General features: G+C 43.6%; 1 protein-coding gene across 1 annotated transcript in view; it reads right to left on the reverse strand.

The window, feature by feature from the left end:
* Nucleotides 1-21,165, reverse strand: part of LOC139266053 (polyamine-modulated factor 1-binding protein 1-like) — an 887,264-nt gene that overhangs the window by 801,133 nt on the left and 64,966 nt on the right. The gene's annotated exons all lie outside the window — the stretch shown is intronic.

The following is a 21,165-nucleotide window of genomic DNA, read 5'->3' on the forward strand; positions in this document are numbered from 1 at the left end:
GAAACGATATTGGGTCAGAAGATCAAGATGTTGAATCAGTTTGAAATAAGAAATAATAAGGGGAAAAAGTCGCTGCTGGGCGTAGTCTACACTGTTGGATGGAGTATAAATCAAGAAATAATGAAGGCTTGTAAAAAAAGAATGGCAATATCCTGGGCGATTTTAACCTTCATATTGATTGAACAAAGCAAATTGGCCAGTATAGCCTTGAGGAAGAGTTCATAGAGTGTATCTGGGATAGTTTCCTTGAACAGTACATTGTGGAACCAACCAGGGAGCAGGCTATCTTAGATCAGGTACTGTATAATGAGACAGGATTAATAAATGATCTCCGAGTAAAGGATCCTCTTGGAATGAGTGACCAATAACATGGTTGAATTTCAAATTCAGTTGAAGGGTGAGAAAGTTGGATCTCAAACCAGTGTCCTAAGCTTAAGTTAAGGAGACTACAAAGGTATGCAGGCAGAGTTGGCTAAAGTGGACTGGGAAAATAGATTAAAATATGTGACGGTTGATGAGCAGTGGCAGACATTTAAGGAGATATTTCATAACTCGCAAGAAAAATATATCTCAATGAGAAGGAAAGACTAAGAGAAGGGATAACCATCCGTGGCTAACTAAGGAAATAAGGGATGGTATTAAATTGAAAACAAGAGCACACAATGTGGCCAAGACTAGTGGGAGGCTGTAATATATTTATGCTTGGGGTCACCGATACCAGAGAGCGCCACTGTCGGATGTCATGCAGGCAATACAGGAAGTCGGATCTTGTTCTTACCCGAAGTGGGAATAAAAGAGATCGGGTACACACCCAAGGCAGTTTATAACAACAAGACTCTTGTGTTATTACATTAGCGACGAGGTAAACTAAGAACTTTCCTATTTACAATGGGCACTATTGGAATTCTACATGAATTCGTGGATGTCGAGGATTGGGTGGATTTTATCGGCCGCCTGGATCAATATTTTGTTGCCAACAAAATGGAGGGGAAAGCTGATGCAATCCGTCACAGGGCGGTTCTCCTCACCATCTGCGGTCAGAGGTTTACGACATCATGAAGAATCTTCTCTTGCCTTTATGTTCAACTGCCAAGTCTTACGAGGAATTTTGTGATTTGGTGCGTGACCATCTGAAGCCGAAGGAAGGGATCATCATCTCACGCTATCGCTTCTACACGCATGTCCGTGCTGAGGGCCAGGACGTGTCGGGATTCATCGCCGATCTACGACATCTTGCCGAGCCGTGTAAGTTCAGGAACACGCTGGAAGACATGTTGAGAGACTTTTTCGTGATAGGCATCAACCATGATGTGATTCTTTGGAAGTTATTGGCCAAAGAGAAACTGGACTTGAAAAAGGCCATCGCGATTGCCCAGGTATGCATGACAACTGATGAGAACTTGAGACAGATATCATCCAAAGGTCAGAACTCCACAGCAGGCTTGTCAGGTACTGTAAACAAGATTGTGTCATCTTCTGGCAAAGCTGCTCATGGAAGGGCCAAGTCAACTGTTTGTGAAACCTGTAGCTGCTCAGAGCCCGACAAGTGGTACGAAGCTGAGTTCACCCTGTTGGCGTTGTGGGGTCAATTATTGGCCTCATCAGTGTTGGTTTAAACAATACTCCTGTAATGGCTGTTCGAAAGTGGGACATCTCCAGAAAATATGCCCACAACTGAGCAAGCATGGTGCTGCTGCTGCTGCTGATCATATTGTTGATAACCAGACCAATGCTGACTTTGATACACAACCCGAGGAGGAAGTATAGTTTCTATTCGTTCTCGTCAAAAAGCCAGCTGATAACTGTTAACGTGAAGCTGAATGGCATTCCTGTATCAATTGAGCTGGACACGGATGCAAGTCAGTCGATCATGAACCAAGTGACATTTGACAAGCTGTGGGACACGGAGACTGTGAAGCCGAAGCGCAGTCCAGTCAAGGCCAAGTTGTGTACTTATACGAAGGAACTCATATCTGTGATTGGCAATGCAGTAGTCAAGGTGTCGTATGATGGCGTGATCCAAGATCTACCATTATGGATTGTCCCAGGTCACGGTCCAAAGCGGTTCAGTCGGAATTGGCTCGAGAACATCAAGCTTCTCTGGAGTGATGTCAAAGTGTTGTCCTTGGTAGACAACACTTCCTGTGTTTAAGTGTTGAAGAAGTTTCCTTCTTTGTTTGAGCCTGGCATTGATAATTTTACTGGAGCCAAGGTGCAAATTCACCTGGATTCTGATGCAAAGCCTGCCTATCACAAAGCTCGGTCTGTCCCTTATATGATGAGGGAGAAGATTGAGATTGAGTTTGACAGACTCCAACATGAAGGGGGTCATATCACCTATCAAGTTCAATGAGTGGGCCAGTCCTATTGTTCCTGTGTTGAAGAGTGATGGCACTGTCAGGATTTGTGGAGACTACAAGGTTACGATTAGCCGATTCTCGAAACAGGTTCAGTACCCATTACCGAAGGTTGATGACCGATTCGCCATGCTAGCTGGTGGAAAGTCTTTCACTAAGCTAGATCTGACATCGGCCTACCTGACAGGAGCTCGTCGATAATTCGAAGAAACTGACCTGTATCAACACCCATAAAGACTGTTTGTCTACAACAGGTGTCCTTTCGGAATTCATTCGGCTGCAGCCAGAATATGAAGAGTCTACTGAAGTCCGTTCCTAGAACGATCGTGTTCGAAGGTGACATTCTGGCCACAGGTCGCGACACCGCTGAACATCTGAACAATCTTGAGGAAGTTCTACATCGTCTGGACAAAGTGGGACTCAGACTGAAATGTTCGAAGTGTGTCTTCATGGCACCTGAAGTTGAATTCCTGCGGATGGCGTTAGGCCTACTGATTCAAAAACCAAGACCATCAAAAATGCACCCAAGCCTCAGAATGTGACAAGAGCTGCGTTCGTTCCTTGGGCTACTCAACTACTTTGGTAATTTCTTACAAAGAAGTTTTGGCCTGTGTGTATGGTGTAACAAAGATGCATCAGTCTTCAGTTTGGTCTCCAGTTTGAACTCAAAACAGATTACAAGCCACTCATTTCATTGTTTTCTGAAAACAAAGGTATTAATACTAATGCATCATCCCATATTCAGAGGTGAGCATTGATACTGTCTAGCTATAATTACATTATTCGTCATAGACCCGGTACTGAGAATTGTGCCGACGCACTGAGTCGTTTGCCTTTGCCTACACCTGATGTGAAAACGCCTCAACCCGCAGATCTAACATTGGTAATAGATGCTTTTGAGAGTGATGAAACTCCTATCGCAACAAGTTAGGATCTGGACCAGCCATGACCCTATTTTGTCGGTTGTTAAACGTTGTGTCCTCAGTGGTAATTGGTCTGAAATACCTACGGAGATGTGTGAAGAGACCAAACATTACACCCATCGCAAGGATGATCTGTCCATTCAGTCAGATTGTTTACTGTGGGGTAATCGTGTCATCATGCCAAAGAAAGGTAGAGAAAGATTTGTACGTGAGCTACATAGCGTTATCTCTGTATTATTATGATGAAAGCCATTGCTAGGTCTCATATATGGTGGCCTGGAATTGACTCTCATTTGGAATCATGTGTGCATCAGTGTAATACTTGCATGCAGCTAAGTAAAGTACCAGCGGAATCTCCGTTGAGTCTTTGGTTGTGGCCATCTAAACCATGGTCAAGGATCCACATCGATTTTGCGGGTCCATTCCTAGGAAAGATGTTTTTTGTTGTGGTGGATGCATATTCAAAGTGGATAGAGTGTATTATTATGTCATCCAGTTCATCTACAGCCACTATTGAGAGCCGACGTGTCATGTTTGCTACTCATGGTTTACCTGACATTGTTGAGTGACAACGGATCTTGTTTCACAAGTCTTGAGTTTCGGAAGTTCATGAAGCTCAATGGTATTAGACATGTGAGGTCAGCCCAATTCAAACCTGCTTCTAATGGTCAAGCAGAGAGTGCTGTTCAAACTATCAAAAAAAGTATGAAACGTGTAACTCAGGGTTCACTTCAAACTCATTTATCATGTATATTGCTCAGTTATAGGACAAGACTTCATACTGTTACTGGTGTTTCCCCTGCTGAACTACTGATGGAGAAATCTTAAAACCAAGCTTTCACTTGTTCATCCAGATTTGAATGATCGTGTTGAAAACAGGCGTCAAAGTCAACAACTGTATCATGATCGTACGGCTGTGTCACGAGATATCTCCGTCAATGATGGTGTTTGTACTGAACTATACTCGAGGTCCAAAATGGATCGCTGGTACAGTTACAGCTAAGGAGTGTAACAGAATGTTCATTGTCGTGCTCAAGGATGGCCAAACATGCAGAAAACATGACGACAGGTAACACTGCGGCACACAGATGAATTGGAACCGTTTGAGGAAGATCCAGTCAGTGACCCATCAACTATCATTCATTTACCAGAGGCCTCTGTTGTCATTCCTGAACCCGGACCTTCAGAATCTGATGTTGTTATTACCACTCCCACCAGAACGGTTACTCAACCTCCAGTCACAACTTTCACCTGAAACTAATGTTGAATTGAGACGATCAACTCGTGAGCGGAAAGCCCCAGATCGTCCTATATTATAAAGTGACTGATACCAAGATCTTGAAAGGGGGATGTTGTAATATATTTATGCTTGGGGTCACCTGACACCAGTCGGATGTCATGCAGGCAATACATGAAGCCGGATCTTGTTCTTATCCGAAGTGGGAATGAGATAGATCGGGTACACACCCGAGGCAGTTTATAGTAACAGGACTGTTGTGTTATTACAGAGGCCAGAAGATTGGGAAATTTTTAAAAGCCCACAGAGAGCGACTAAAAAATAATAAAAAGGGGGGAAGATAGATTATGAAAGTAAACTAGCACGAAATATAAACAGATACTAAAAGTTTCTACAGGTACCTAAAAAGGAAAATAGTGGCTAAAGTAAATGTTGGTCCCCTAGAGAATGAGACTGGGGAATTAATATTGGGGAACAGGGAAATGGCAGAGACGGTGAACAAATATTTTGCATCAGTCTTCACGGTAGAAGACACTAAAAACATCACAATAGTGGATAATCAAGGGGCTGTAGGGAGGGAGGAGCTGAATGCAATCACTATCACTAAAGAAGTAGTATTCGGTAAAATAATGGGACTAAAGGCGGACAAGTCCCCTGGACCTGATGGCTTACATCCTAGGGTCTTAAAAGAAGTGGCTGCAGAGAAAGTCGATGCATTGGTTGCAATCGACCAAAATTCCGTGGATTCTGGGGCGGTCCCAGCGGATTGGAAAACCGCAAATGTTAGGACCCTATTTAAAAAAGGAGGCAGACAAAAAGCAGGAAACTATAGACCAGTTAGCCTATCATCTGTCGTTGGGAAAATGATGGAGTCCATTATTAAGGAAGCAGTAGCAGGACATTTGGAAAAGTATAATTCAATCAGGCAGAGTCAGCATTGTTTTATGAAAGGTAAATCATGTTCAACAAATTTGCTGGAATTCTTTGAGGATGTAACAAGCAGGGGGATAAGGGGAAACCAGTGGATGTGGTGTATTTAGATTTCCAAAAGGCATTCGATAAGGTGCCACATAAAAGGTTACTGCACAAGATAAAAGTTCACAGGGGTGGGGATAATATAGTAGCATGGATAGAGGATTGGCTAACTAACAGAAAATGGAAAGTAGGGATAAATGGGTCATTTTCCGGTTGGCAAACAGTAACTAGTGGGGTGCCGCAGGGAGCGGTGCTGGGGCCTCAACTATTTACAATCTATATTAATGACTTGGATGAAGGGACCAAGTTTAATGTAGCCAGGTTTGCTGATGGCACAAAGATGGGTGGTGGAAAGCAAATTGTGAGGAGGACACAAAAAATTTGCAAAGGGATATAAACAGGCTAAGTGAGTGGGCAAAAATTTGGCAGATGAAATATAATGTGGGAAAATGTGAGGTTATCCACTTTGGTAGAAAAAAATAGAAAAGCAACTTAAAATTTAAATGGAGAAAAATTGCAAAGTGCTACAGTACAGCGGGACCTGGGGGTCCTTGTGCATGAAACACAAAACGTGAGTATGCAGGTACAGCAAGTATTCAGAAAGGCAAATGGAATGTTGGCCTTTATTGCAAGGGGGATACAGTATAAAAGCAGAGAAGTCCTGCTACAACTGTACAGGGTATTGGTGAGGCCACAACTGGAGTACTACATGCAGTTTTGATCTCCTTATTTAAGGAAGGATCATCATCATTATCGGCAGTCCCTCGGAATCAAGGAAGACTTGCTTCCACTCTTAAAGTGAGTTCGTTGGTGGCTGAACAGTCCAATATGAAAGTTACAGACTCTGGTCACAGGTGGGACAGATAGACATTGAGGGAAGGGATGGGTGGGACAGGTTTGCCGCACGCTCTTTCCGCTGCCTGCGCTTGATTTCTGCATGCTCTCGGCAATGAGATTCAAGATGCTCAGCGTCCTCCTAAATGCACTTCCTCCACTTAGGGGCTCTTTGGCCAGGGACTCCCAGGTGTCAGTGGGGATGTCGCACTATTGAGGGTGTCCTTGTAATGTTTCACTGCCCACTTTGGTTCATATGCCATGAAGGAGTTCCGAGTAGAGCACTTGCTTTGGGAATCTCGTGCCTGGCATGCGAACTATGTGGCCTGCCCAGCGGAGCTGATCAAGTGTGGTCATGCTTCAATGCTGGGGATGGTGGCCTGAATGAGGACGCTAATGTTGGTGGGTCTGTCCTCCCAGGGGATTTGTAGGATCTTGCGGAGACATCGTTATTGGTATTTCTCCAAGGATATACTTGTATTGGAGGCTGTTCAGAGAAGGTACACTAGGTTGATTCTGGAGATGAGGGCGTTGACTTATGAAGATGGGTTGGGCCTATACTCATAGGAGTTCAGAAGAATGAGAGGTGATCTTATCGAAACATATCGGCCCAGAATTCCTGCATCCCGGGTCCGTACAGAGTGTCTACGGACCCGGGAAGGCATTGGAAAAGCCGGTTTTCAGCGCGCAATGCGCATACGCTTAAAACCGGCTTTTCCAATCTGTCAAGCTGGAGCTAAAACTACGGTACATAGTCTCAGAATAAGTGACCACCCATTTAAAACTCAGATGATGAGGAATTTCTTCTCTGAAATGGTTGTAAATCTATGGAATTCTCTGCCCCACAGAGCTGTGGAGGCTGGGTCATTGAATATATTTAAGGTGGAGATAGACAGATTTTTGAGTGATAAGGGAATAAAGGGTTACGGGGAGCGGGCAGGGAAGTGGAGCTGAGTCCATGATCAGATCAGCCATGATCTTATTAAATGGCGGCGCCGGCTCGAGGGGCCAGGTGGCCTCCTCCTGCTCCTATTTCTTATGTTCTTATGAGCCTTGAGCGGAGATGTGAGTGGGGCCGTCCATTTGACATTATTGACTGAAGATACTTACAAATACTTCACTCTTGCCTCTTGCATTCAAATGCTAGGCTATAGCATAATTGGAATATTCATGGAGCCTTCATCTGCTGGCAGTTGCCTCATTGTCCAACAACAATCTCAGCTGGATGTGGTATGGCAACAGAGCTTTGCTCTCATCAATCAGTTGTGGGACCACTTAGTTCAGTCGATAGCCTGATGCTTTTTGTATTTGGCCTTCAAGTAATCTTGTGTTGCAACCTCAGTTTCATCTAAAGGACAGAACCTCCAACAATTATCAGTCTGGCTTATGCCATCAAGTCTGGGAGTGGGCTTGAACCCACAAACTCTGACTCTGAGGCAAAAAGGCAATGAGCCAGGCTGACACTTGGAGGGGTGGGGGCGGGGGGAATTATGTAGCGCACTCTTTGGGGGTGGTAACAGCCACGAGGAGGGATTTAAAATGGCAGGCATGCAAAATAACCTGCTCCACTTGCTCTGTGGGGCAACAGTGGATAGTCAAGGGGCTATGGGGTGGGAGGAACTTAACACAATCACAATCACTAAGGAGGTGATACTCAGTAAGATAATGGGACTAAAGGCGGATAAATCCCTTGGACCTGATGGCTTGCATCCTATGGTCAAGAGAAGTAGCGGCAGGGATAGTGGATGCTTTGGTAGTAATTTACCAAAATTCCCTTGATTCTGGGGAGGTTCCAGCAGATTGGAAAACTGCAAATGTAACGCCCCTACTTAAAAAAGGAGGTAGACAAAAAGCAGAAAACTATAGACCAGTTAACCTAATATCTGTGGTTGGGAAAATATTGGAGTCCATTATTAAAGAAGCAATAGCAGGACATTTGGAAAAACATAATTCAGTCAGGCAAAGTCAGCATGGATTTATGAAAGGGACGTCAACTTTGACAAATTTGCTGGAGTTCTTTGAGGATGTACCGAACACGGTGAATAAAGGGAAACCAGTGGATGTGGTGTATTTGGACTTCGAGAAGGCATTTGACAAGGTTCCACATAAAAGGTTACTGCACAAGATAAAAGTTCACGGGGTTGGGGGTAATATATTAGCACGGAGAGAGAATTGGCTAACTAACAGAAAATGAGAGTTGGAATAAATGATTCATTGTCGGGTTGGTAATCTGTAACTAGTGGGGTGGCGCAGGGTTCAGTGCTGGGACCCCAACTATTTACAATCTATATTAATGACTTGGAAGAAGGGACCGAGTGTAACGTAGCCAAGTTTGCTGACGATACAAAGATGGGAGGAAGAGCAATGTGTGAGGAGGACACAAAAAATCTGCAAAAGGACATAGACAGGCTAAGTGAATGGGCAAAAATTTGGCAGATGGAGTATAATGTTGGAAAGTGTGAGGTCATGCACTTTGGCAGAAAATAATCAAAGAGCAAGTTATTACTTAAATGGAGAAAAATTGCAAAGTGCTGCAGTACAGCAGGACCTGTGCATGAAGCACAAACGGTTAGTATGCAGGTACAGCAAGTGATCAGGAAGGCCAATGGAATCTTGACCTTTATTGCAAAGGGGATGGAGTATAAAAGCAAGGAAGTCTTGCTACAGTTCTACAGGGTATTGGTGAGGCCACACCTGGAATACTGCGTGCAGTTTTGGTTTCCATATTTAAGAAAAGATATACTTGCTTTGGAGGCAGTTCAGAGAAGGTTCACTGGGTTGATTCCGGAGATGAGGGGTTGACTTATGAGCAAAGGTCGAGTAGGTTGGGCCTCTACTCATTGGAATTCAGAAGAATGAGAGGTGATCTTATCGAAACGTAATGAGGGGGCTTAACAAGGCGGATGCAGAGAGGCTGTTTCCACTCTTAGGGGAGACTAGAACTAGGGGGCATAATCTTAGAATAATGGGTCGCCCATTAAAAACTGAGATGAGGAGGAATTTCTTCTCTGAGGGTTGTAAATCTGTGGAATTCACTGCCTCAGAGAGCTGTGTAAGCTGGGTCATTGAATAAATTTAAGACAGAGATAGAGAGTTTCTGAACCGATAAGGGAATAAGAGGTTATGGGGAACGGGCAGGGAAGTGGATCCGAGTCCAAGATCAGATCAGCCATGATCGCATTAAATGGTGCAGCAGACTCGAGGGGCTGTATGGCCTACTCCTGCTCCTATTTTTAATGTTCTTTATGTAGAAGGAATCTGAGAGGGGCACAGTGCTACACGGTCGATGCGTAGCGCTGCAACATAGAAAGGGCCCTCCTATTCATAAAAGGTGTCATGCCATCAGCCCGGTAGTCAGTCAATAGGAGTGCCGGGTTGCAAGATCGGGGTATGTACCCTACGATCCACCATGCAACAGCCCACGACCGGTAAGTCGGACTTTTTTTTTTTTTAAATAAAAGTGCCACCTCCCCTTTCACCCCGCAAGCAGCCTACAGCCCAGTATGTGCCACCTAAAGTGGTCGCTGTCATCACCCGACGCAGCTTCAGGGACGCTCCTGAATTTTTGCTCAAGGCGAAAATGAGCCACTACATACGGGGATGACATTGGCACTGCTGGCGCAGCGGAGTGGGCCACTACCAGTTACTACCGGAGCTAAACTCCCGCGCGAGTCATTAGCGGCACCGCACTCGGGCGAAAAGTTGTTTGCGCCCCCTAGGGGCACTAACAGGAGGCACAAACACCCCTAATTTCTACCCCTCAGTGATAAATATCATGGAATAATTGGTTAGTCTGGGTACTGGCGACCCATTCATTGGATGCAGTCAAAACACAGACGGATGCTAGGTTAGGATAGTTAAGTATTAGAGATGACCTACAATAGGCTGATAGATCAAGGTCAAGAGAAATTCTATCTAATGTTCTAATAAGTAGGAACTTTTCAGGATGGGAAGAGGTAATTTGCAAGGTACCCCAAAGCTTAGTCTGGGGATCCTGGATATGTTTAAATTTATACATATACATTACCTGGATTAGGTTATCATTAGCAAAGATTTACAAGTTTCAAGATTATCACCAAGATGTGTAAATCAGAGTAAATAATTCACAACAAAGCAAACAGATCATTTAAGTAACTGAGCCAGTAGATAGCAGATGCAATTCAAAGTAAGATAACTAGGTAGATATAGAGATATAGAGATAGATAATCTGCTGTCTGAACACACTTCCTGTCGACAAAACCTTACTTTCTCTAGTCACATTCATACTCTTATGTCAACCTTTCCCACTGTAAAGTTGCTACATCAACATTTCCCATTGAATTTTGCTGTAAACTGTCACAATTACTGGCTTTAGCCATTAGGTGGCATGTGGGGCAGTTTTTAATATTTCCAATGTAGTTGCATACTCTGGACACTGGGCGGCATCTCGAGCAATTTTTTTTAAGGATTTCAGCAATAATTTCCCCTTCCCCACTGCCACCAAATTTTGGGGGCCTTTTTCCCTCCCATCCCCATTTTTCAGCTGTTTCAAAAAAGTATTTTGGGTCAACAGGAACAAAACCCTGAATTTGCTGTCAAAATAACAGAGAGTAATGGAGCTCACCGTTATTTATGCGCAAATGCTGCAGTAGTTGCAGGTGAGGGCAGATGCACAGTTGAACAGATACCAAGATGATGCTGTCGGAGTTGCGCTGCTCTGCCATTAGCTTTGTAAAAACAGCATCTCACTGTCAGCCTCACCATTGAAATGTATTGAACAGCATGAAGTTGCTGTATTTGCGTGGTAGTTACAAACTAAACTCACCACAGAAAGTCAAGTCTTGTCCATTTAAGTCTAAGTACCCTTTTAACGATGTAATTAGTGTTAATTACTGCCAGTCAACCTCTGGCACTGAAAATTAACTTACAAGTGTGGCGCTGCATTCGTTCAAGTTTTAATTGTTGGAGATTTTAAAATGTAAAATGTAAAATTTTTACTTCTTTTAAATGTTCATTTTTTTCTCTTAATCCAGTATTTCTTTCCCTCCCTATTTCTCGTTCTGTACCTGATTTGACATTGAATTCACCCAATCTAATTTACACTTCCTTTTCAGTCCTTGCCCTATTAATTTCATAATCCTTCAATCTGATTGGTTAAGGAGATACACACCTGCTTACCCTGTTCACTTCGGTCCCAGATGCCCAGTTTCCCTCGCTGCAACGTTATCAACTCGCAATTTCAGCAACTGGACATGAACATTTTGTTTTAAACCTAAATACTCATGGGCAAATGTGACTAAAGGCACCATTAGGTGCCCTGCCACAGCAAAATTATAGCCCAAATTATAAATAAACATATTAGAAACATGAAGTTATAAACTGTTGCTCATAAATGGTGCCACACAAGAGGTTATTACACAAAAGTTGGGCTCATGGGATTGGGAGCAATATATTTGCACGGATTGAGGATTGGTTAACAAACAGAAAGCAGAGTAGGAATAAATGAGTCTTTTCCAGATTGCCAGACTGTAACTAGTGGAGTACCACATGGATCAGTGCTTGGGCCTCAACTATTTACAATCTACAACAATGACGAACATGAGAGGACCGAGTGTAATGTATCCAAGTTTGCTGACAATACAAAGCTAAGTGGGAAAGTAAGCTGGGAAGAGGACACAGGGCGGCTGCAAAAGGATTTAGACAGGTTAAGTGAGTGGGCAAGGACATGGCGGATGGAATATAATGTCGAGAAGTGTGAAATTATCCACTTGGTAGGAAAAATAGAAAAGCACAATATTTTTTGAATGGTGAGAGACTGGGAAATAAAATATTGGTATTCAGAGGGCCCTAGTACACAAAATTACAGAAAGTTAACATGCAGATACAGCAAGCAATTAGGAAAGCAAATGGCATGTTATACTCTGGTCCTTTTGTAATAAAGGCTAAGAGTAAAGAAATCTTGCTACAATTATACAGTGCATGGGTGAGACCACACCAGGAGTAATGTACAGAGTTTTGGTTTCCTTACTTAAGGCTATACTTGCCTTCGAGGGAGCGTAGGTTTACTAGACTGATTCCTGGGATGAAGGGACAGTCCTCTGAGGAGAGATTAGAGTAGACTAGGGCTATATTCTCTAGAGTTTAGAAGAATGAGAGATGATCTCATTGAAACATATACAACTCTTAAAGGGCTTGACAGGGTAGATGCTGGGAGGATGTTGCCTCTGGCTGGGGAGTCTAGACCTAGTTCAGAATAAGCAAGTGGCCATTTAGGACTGAAATGAGGAGAATTTTATTCACTCAAAGGGTTGTGAATTTTTGGAATTATCTACCCCAGAGAGCTGAGGATGCTAAGGTATTGAGTTCATTCAAGACAGATCATTGGATTTTTGGATACCAAGGAAATCAAAGGAAATGGGGATAATGCAGGAAGGTGGAGTTGACGTAAATTAGCCCTGATCTTAGTGAATGGCGAAGCAGGCTCAATGGACTAAATAGCCTACAATAAGCATAGCCCTAGTTTCAAGCCAAATTCTCCTACTGCTGCTCCCAACTAAAAACCTTAAAAATTCAATTTACTGTATTTAAAATGGCATTTAGAGAAAGTGAGTATGTACTAAAATGTATTTGACTTTGTGAATATTCATTATACAATCGATTTATCAGAATTAAATGAACATAATAGGAAACCCAATTAAAGTTGAAACAATGCAATTTTTGCTTTGTCTTTCTATCTCTGATTGAAAATGATGCTGTACACCTTAAATTTTCAATTATCATTTGTGTCCTATTATTTATACATGAATGTGTATACTCAAACTCGGCGAAAGATGCAAATAGAAACACTATTCTACCCTGGCTAAGATATTTATTTTGTGGCTTTTGGTTGCTAAAGAGTCACTGCCCCAGCTGGCCCCAAATCTCATGCAAGCAAAGTACAGTCATTTCTATTGAGATATTTAAAAATACTTATGTGCTATGCATTTACATCCTGAGAATAATAATTTCTGTAAAACACTTGGGGCTAGACTTTCCACTTGTGTGCAGATCAGCCAAAAATGGACGTTATTTCCAGCATGGGCGAGAAAAATGGGATTTGAGATCACCGGAGTATCGGCCATTTTCAAAATCCTAACTTTCCATTTTTGAAAAAGGGCGTCACTACGAGCGATCTGAAATGGGCGTTAGCGTAAAAATTTTTTGACCTTCTGCCGTAAAGTGTCGCCAACCATAGCAACGCTCGTTCCCCGCGTTTCAGGAGGTCAGGGGTCGTCATTACATGCGCATAAGAGGAGACAGAGAGAGGGAGCAGAGAGGGACTGAACGTGTGTGTGGGTGTGGTGTGTGCTTCTTTGGCTGTTGTGGGAGGCACGAGGATATTCACCAGCAGCAAAAAGCCTACTAAGCACAAAGAAGGTAGCTGACATCGAGTTTTTGTGGAAAAAATATTTAACATGGAAGGGATGGAGGAGGCGACCCAGCACGCTGTGGAGACTGAGGACGCTGGCAAAAGCAGTGAGCTGGGAGAGGAACAATTGGGAGGACACAAAAGAGCAAGGAAGTTCTCAGATGAGGCAAATGCCTCCCTCCTTAAGGAAGTCGAGTCACGCTGGGGTCAATTGACCCAGAGAGGGTGTGGGAAGCCCACCCCAAAGGCCTACCAGAAGATATGGGCCAAGATAGCCGAGGTGGTCTCATCGGCGACCAACGAGGTGTGTGAGGGCAACCAATGCCGCAAGCGATGGAACGACCTTGTCGGATCTGACAGAGTAAGTATTACATTTATTCACATGTATTTATATATTTATATAATTGGAATTGTAAGTGTAATGAGTGATTCAAATCAGATGTGATGTCTTGCACTTATACCAGGAAGGTTGTACTCAAAGCCTGCAGTCACGGTGTACGTCTTTAGGTAAAGAATGACAATTTTCATTATAATCATGATTACATCTGTCGGTTATGTGTTGTATGTGACAGTACCTAGCAATGAGATCACGCAATGATCTCATGCCATGTCATGCTGTTGTTACCTGTTACAGAAGAAGCTTGAGGAATAGGGCCGAGAAGAGGCGAACGGGTGGGGGGCCACCAGTCATCATCGACCTCACCAACATAGAGGAGCGGGTGCTGGCACGATTGGGGGCCCACCCCCCGGTCGGCCACGCAAGCAGCAGCAGAGCCTGATGTGATGCCAGGTGAGTAAAGTATACATCATTGCGTAATGTAAAGTCAATAGATACCACACCCATTCATATCCAACCAATATTATGATAGATTAATCATAAAATTCTTCTCTAAATAATGATGTCCTCATGAGAATTATTGCAATGCAGAATTTGGTGATGGTCATGAAATGTGATGTCTGTGACGATCTTGAGAGTGGTGTTGCTTTTGTCGTGCATATGCTGTGTGTAGCGCAGGACTCGCCTTGTGACCCTAGAACCCCCTTCTCCTCTAATAACCTCATTTATGTTTTGCAGTTCAGTCAGCAGTGCGGCCCCATGCAAGAACATCGAGCCCAGAAGGAGGGGGCGCGGGGACGGACTCGCAGGACTCTCCTCCATCTGGTGCTGAGGAGCACCGATTCTCGCCCGTGCTTCTGCTGGGTCCTTTGTCAATGGATGACTTCGAGGAGCCTGCATCCCCAACCTCCATCATCCATTCGACATCAATGACATCTAGCGCTCCTGCAGCCATTCCCACATCCACCGTGGAGGTACTGGGCCCAAGCACCTTGTCACAGGACACCCCAGGTGTCTCCAGGACGGTGCCCACCGAGCGAAGGTTGGTTCGACGCGGCAGGTCTGCTCCACGAGCGGCACATCTGAGCGGGGACATGGTACACTTGTTCAGCAGGAGTGTTGACATAGGTCAGCAGATCCAACAGACAATGCTGAGAGGGGGGAGGAGGGGAGGGGAAGATGTGATGGCAGCTGGTCATTATCCCGCCATTTACACCCTATCTAGACTAACCTTTTTCTAACTCCTGCTATTACCATTTCAATTTGGCCCATCAGCCCTTTTGTCTCTCTAATCTCTCCAGCCTTTCACGCTATCACAGACCTTCCCTTTTGTTCTTTCTTCCCCTTCCCTTTTCGGTGCTTCTTAAGAATATGTTCTTTTCGAACATTCGTCAGTTCTGACAAAGGGTCGTCGACCCGAAATGTTAACTCTGTTTTTCTCTCCACAATGCTGCCTGATCCACTGAGATATCCAGTATTTTCTGTTTTTAGTTCACTTTCCTCACTCCCTGGCCACCACCAGAAAACCAGTACTTCACTTTTGAAAATGCTCAGAGCAGTTCAGCCTCTGGCTGCCGACCCCCTCCTGCAATTGCAGGCCTCAGACATCTGGCCCCCAGTCAATCGCTCTCAATCAGCACCGCTCACCCTGGTCCCTGTTTGGGCACCCCGTTGGGCTCAGCCTCCCAGCTCAACAGCCTCTTCGTCTCCAGCTGTCCGTCCACACCCAATCACCCTTTATTTCCATGCTTTTGTTCAGGCACCTGATAGGGCACACCACCCTCTCTTGCTGGGGTCTCATCCAATTTCAGGCATCTGGTCACTAGCCGGTCACCCACACTCGGCTCCATGTCTCCTTCCATACTAGTTCCTGCTCTTTATCGTCACTAGTTTTCCAGATGTGGAAAAACGGCAGTTACTTTTGAAACCACTACTAGTCCAAAGTCTTGTACACAGCACATTCCGGTCACAATTACATCCTGTAATACCCCATCGTCACACTTTGTTGATCTGTTTATAAAACAGAGCATCCTGTGACTCATCTTCCTACATGAGCCTCTGCAGAGCAAATATCTTTATATAATGCATATATCGGATTTAATTGCCTGGAGCAATTTGTGCAATACATAAAATAAATGAAAATATTTGTGGAATTTTTTTTACTTGAAAGTGAATCCATTTGTTCACTGGGCAGAAGATGGTATCTTTTTTAGTCATTGTTCATGGGATGTGGGTATCGCTGGCAAGGCCAGTATTTATTGCCTATCCCTAAACTGTGCAAGTGATTGCATGATGGAGTAGAAATTTGGGATATAGTTCGTCAGTGGAAGACTCGTTTTCCAAGAGGTTGGGGTCATTTTGGTGTTTGTGAAATTGGATACGTGAAATATATATTTAAATATCGGGAAGACCAAACCCATTGTCTTCGGTTCACGCCACAAAATCCGATTCCTTTCCACTGATTGACCTCTCTCTCCCCGACAACTGTCATATTTGATCACAAATTGAGCTTCCGACCTCATATCCGTTCCAAGATGTCCCGTTTCCACCTTTGTAATATCGCCCATCTCTGCCCTTACCTCATCCAGGCCTTTATCACCTCGAGACTGGACTATTCCTATGCACCCTTGATCGGCCTCCCAAGTTGTACCCTCCATAAACTTGAGATCATCCAAAACTCTGCCACCCGTGTGCTAACTCGTACCATCCCACTCACTCATCTCCCCTGTGCTTGCTGAGCTCCACTAGTTCCTAGTTAAGCAATGCCTCGACTTTAAAATGGTCATCTTTGCTTTCTAAACTCTCTCCATGGCCTCGCACATCCTTATCTCTAATTTCCAGCCCGATAACCTGCTCCATCTGTGATCTGTCTATTCTGGCCTTTTGAACACCCCTGATTTTAATTACTCTACTATTGGCAGTCGTGCCTTCAGCTGCCTAGGACCCAAGCTCTGGAATTCCCTCCCTAAGGGGAAAAAAGTCACTGGTGGGCATAGTCTATAGGCCCCCTAACAGTAGCAGCTCTGTTGGTCGGAGCATAAACCAAGAAATAGCAATAATCATGGGTGATTTTAACCTCCATATTGATTGGACAAATCAAATTGGCCAGGGTAGCCTCGAGCAGAAGTTCATAGAGTGCGTAAGGGACGGGTTCCTTGAGCAGTACATAACTGAACCAATCAGGGGGCAGGCTATCTTCGATCTGGTTCTGTGTAATGAGACAGGATTAATAAACAATCTCCTAGTAAAGGATCCCCTCGGAATGAGTGATCATAGCATGGTTGAATTTCAAATTCAGATGGAGGGTGAGAAAGTTGGATCTCTAACCAACATACTAAGCTTAAATAAAGGAGACTATGAAGGTATGAGGGCGGAGTTGGGTAAAGTGGACTGGGAAAATAGATTAAAGTGTAGGACAGTTGATGAACAGTGGTGTATATTTAAGGAGATATTTCACAACTCTCAAGAAAAATATATTCCAGTGAGGAGGAAAGGGTGTAAGAGAAAAGATAGCCATCCGTGGCTAACTAAAGAAATAAAGGACGGTATCTAATTAAAAACAGGGGCATACAAAGTGGCCAAAACTAGTGGGAGAACAGAAGACTGGGAAGCTTTTAAAAACCAGCAAAGAACGACTAAATAAATGATTAAGAAAGGGAAGAAAGACTGAAAGTAAACTAGCGCAAAATATAAAAACAGACAGCAAAAGTTTCTACAGGTATATAAAAAGGAAAAGGGTGGCTAAAGTAAATGTTGGTGCCTAGGAGGACAAGACCAGGGAATTAGTAATGGGGAACAGAGAGATGGCAGAAACTCTGAACAAATATTTTGTATCGGTCTTTACGGTAGAGAACACTAATAATATTCCGAAAGTGGATAGTCAAGGGGCTATAGGGGTGGGGGAGGAACTTAACACAATCACAATCACTAAGGAGGTGGTACTCAGTAAGATAATGGGATCAAAGGCAGATAAATCCCCTGGACCTGATGGCTTGCATCCTAGGGTCTTGAGAAGTAGCGGTCGGGATAGTGGATGCATTGGTTGTAATTTACCAAAATTCCCTGGATTCTGGGGAGGTCCCAGCAGATTGGAAAACTGCAAATGTAACGCCCCTATTTAAAAAAGGAGGCAGACAAAAAGCAGGAAACTAGAGACCAGTTAGCCTAAAATCTGTGATTGGGAAAATGTTGGGAGTCTATAATTAAAGAAGTCGTAGCAGGACATTTGAAAAAGCAAAATTCGGTCAGGCAGAGTCAGCATGGATTTATGAAGGGGAAGTCATGTTTGGCAAATTTGTTGGAATTCTTTGAGGATGTAATGAACAGGGTGGATAAAGAAGAACCAGTGGATGTGGTGTATTTGGACTTCCAGAAGGCATTTGACAAGGTGCCACATAAAAGGTTACTGCACAAGATAAAAGTTCACGGGGTTGGTGGTAATATATTAGCATGGATAAAGGATTGGCTAACTAACAGAGAGTTGGGATAAATGGTTCATTCTCTGGTTGCCAACCAATAACTAGTGGGGTGCCGCAGGGATCAGTGCTGGTACCCTAACTAATTACAATCTATATTAACGACTTGGAAGAAGGGACTGAATATAACATAGCCAAGTTTGCCAACATTACAAAGATGGGAGGAAAAGCAATGTGTGAGGAGGACACAAAAAATCTGCAAAAGGACAGACAGGCTAAGTGAGTGGGCAAAAATTTGGCAGATGGAGTATAATGTTGGAAAGTGTGAGGTCATGCACTTCGGCAGAAAAAAAAAATCAAAGAGCAAGTTATTATTTAAATAGAGAAAGATTGCAAAGTGCTGCAGTACTGCAGGACCTGGGGATACTTGTGCATGAAACACAAAAGGATAGTATGCAGGTACAGCAAGTGATCAGGAAGGCCAATGGTATTTTGGGCATTATTGCAAAGGGGATGGAGTATAAAAACAGGGAAGTCTTACTACAGCTATATAAGGTATTGCTGAGGCCACACCTGGAATACTGCGTGCAGTTTTGGTTTCCATATTTACGAAAGGATATACTTGCTGTGGAGGCAGTTCAGAGAAGGTTCACTAGGTTGATTCCAGGGATGAGTGGGTTGACTTGTGAGGAAAGGTTGAGTAGGTTGGGCCTCTACTCATTGGAATTCAGAAGAATGAGAGGTGATCTTATTGAAACGCACAAGATTATGAGGGGGCTTGACAAGGTGGATGCAGAGAGGATGTTTCCACTGATGGGGGAGACGAGAACTAGAGGGCACGATCTTAGAATAAGGGGCTGCCCATTTAAAACAGAGATGGAGAAATTTCTTTTCTCAGAGGGTTGTAAATCTGTGAAATTCGCTGCCTCAGAAAGCTGTGGAAGCTGGGACATTGAATAAATTTAAAGACAGAAAGACAGTTTCTTAAACGATAAGGGGATAAGGGGTTATGGGGAGCGGGCGGGGAAGTGGAGCTGAGTCCATGATCAGATCAGCCATGATCTTATTGAATGGCGGAGCAGGCTCGAGGGGCTGTATGGCCTACTCCTAATCCTATTTCTTATGTTCTTATGTAAATCTCTCTGCCTCTCCACTTCTCTTTCCTCCTTTAAGACGCTCCCTAAAACCTAGCTCTTTGACCAATCTGCCCTAGAATTTCCTTATATGGCTCGGTGTCAAATGTGTTTGTTTCGATAACGCTCTTGTGAAGCGCCTTGGGATGTTTTATATTAAAAGCGCTATAAAATATAAGTTGTGATTGTCACAGGCAGCAAGGGATAGGTCAGGGACTATGGGGCTATGGGTTGAGTTGTGGGGAAGTACAAAATTGAGGGAGCAACTCGGGGGAAACAATAGGGCTGTGGAGATATTTCTGGTGGTGAGTAGGTGGTCAAAGTCAGACTCAAGTAATAAAAGGTTTGGAAAGGAATAAAGAAGTTAGTGTAAATGGGAGTTGCTCGGACTGGAGAAGGGTTAGAAATAGTGTACCCAAAAGTCAGGAGTCCACTTTTGTTCTCAGCATATATAGATGTTATGCTAACAATACAGAAGTAAGGTTTGACAAACAGTGAGGTGGTCAGTAAAAGACTTCAGGACGACAGGGATCATTTAGTGAAATGGGTTGTCAGGCGTCAGATGTAATTTAAATGTATACAACTGAGAGAATATATTTTCAGAGAGGAAAAAAAATAGTAATGGGTTGTACACACTAAATAGAAGGGTGTGGATAAACAGAAACCTTGGAATTTAAATACAAAGGGCTAGACTTTCCCTAAAGTCCCCCACCACCGGATTGCCACCCAAAAAGACCACTAAGATTCTTCAAATAACGCTGGCAAAAAATTCCATAAAAAAAGGGAAAAAATACCGCCCGGTGAGAAAATGGATCTTATACGTAGATTCTCAGCGGTTGAACGCAAAACTTGGCACGATGGACGGTTCTTACCAGAATGGACGGTAAGTACTCAAAATTTAGACCAAGGCTATGGTTGGGCCTAGGGAGAGAGGAAAGCTCAAAAACTATTTTTTCAATGAAACAAAAAATAAAAATTTTGAAAACATTCTCAAGACCCTTTTTAACAATCATCATGAAAGAATTTTAAAATATTTATTAAAAAACCTTTAACTTGCCTTTCTTTACAGGGTACTTACCTACCGTCCTGTTTCCGGTAGCTTTTCGTGGGCGTTTTTTTCGATCTTACTTACGGGTCACCGTTGAGGCAAAACTTGGACCATGGCGGTTTTCTCGGCGGTGCACACAGATGCACGTGGGCATTCTGCTCCCCAGCGGTAGTTTAAAAACGGCGGCGGAACTCTTTAAAAAATGAAGAGGAAACTTTCGCCAGGTGGTTTTTCGCCAAAAAAAAGCCGTACCGCCGAGAAAACCGCCGAAAAAGAAGAGCAAAATCTAGCCCATGATTCTGTCATAGTGAAAATCCACAAACGGCTTATCTGGTCATTATCACATTGCTGTTTGTGGGAGCTTGCTGTGCGCAAACTGACTGCTGCATTTCCTACATAACGAGTGACTACACTTCAAAAGTATTTCATTGGCTGTAAAGTGCTTTGGGATGTCCGAAGGTCATGAAAGATACTTAAAAAAAGCAAGTCTTTCTTTCTTTAAAAATAGCCAATAGAAGT

This window comes from Pristiophorus japonicus, chromosome 1 (genome assembly GCF_044704955.1).
Source record: "Pristiophorus japonicus isolate sPriJap1 chromosome 1, sPriJap1.hap1, whole genome shotgun sequence".
Taxonomy (NCBI): Eukaryota; Metazoa; Chordata; class Chondrichthyes; family Pristiophoridae; genus Pristiophorus; species Pristiophorus japonicus.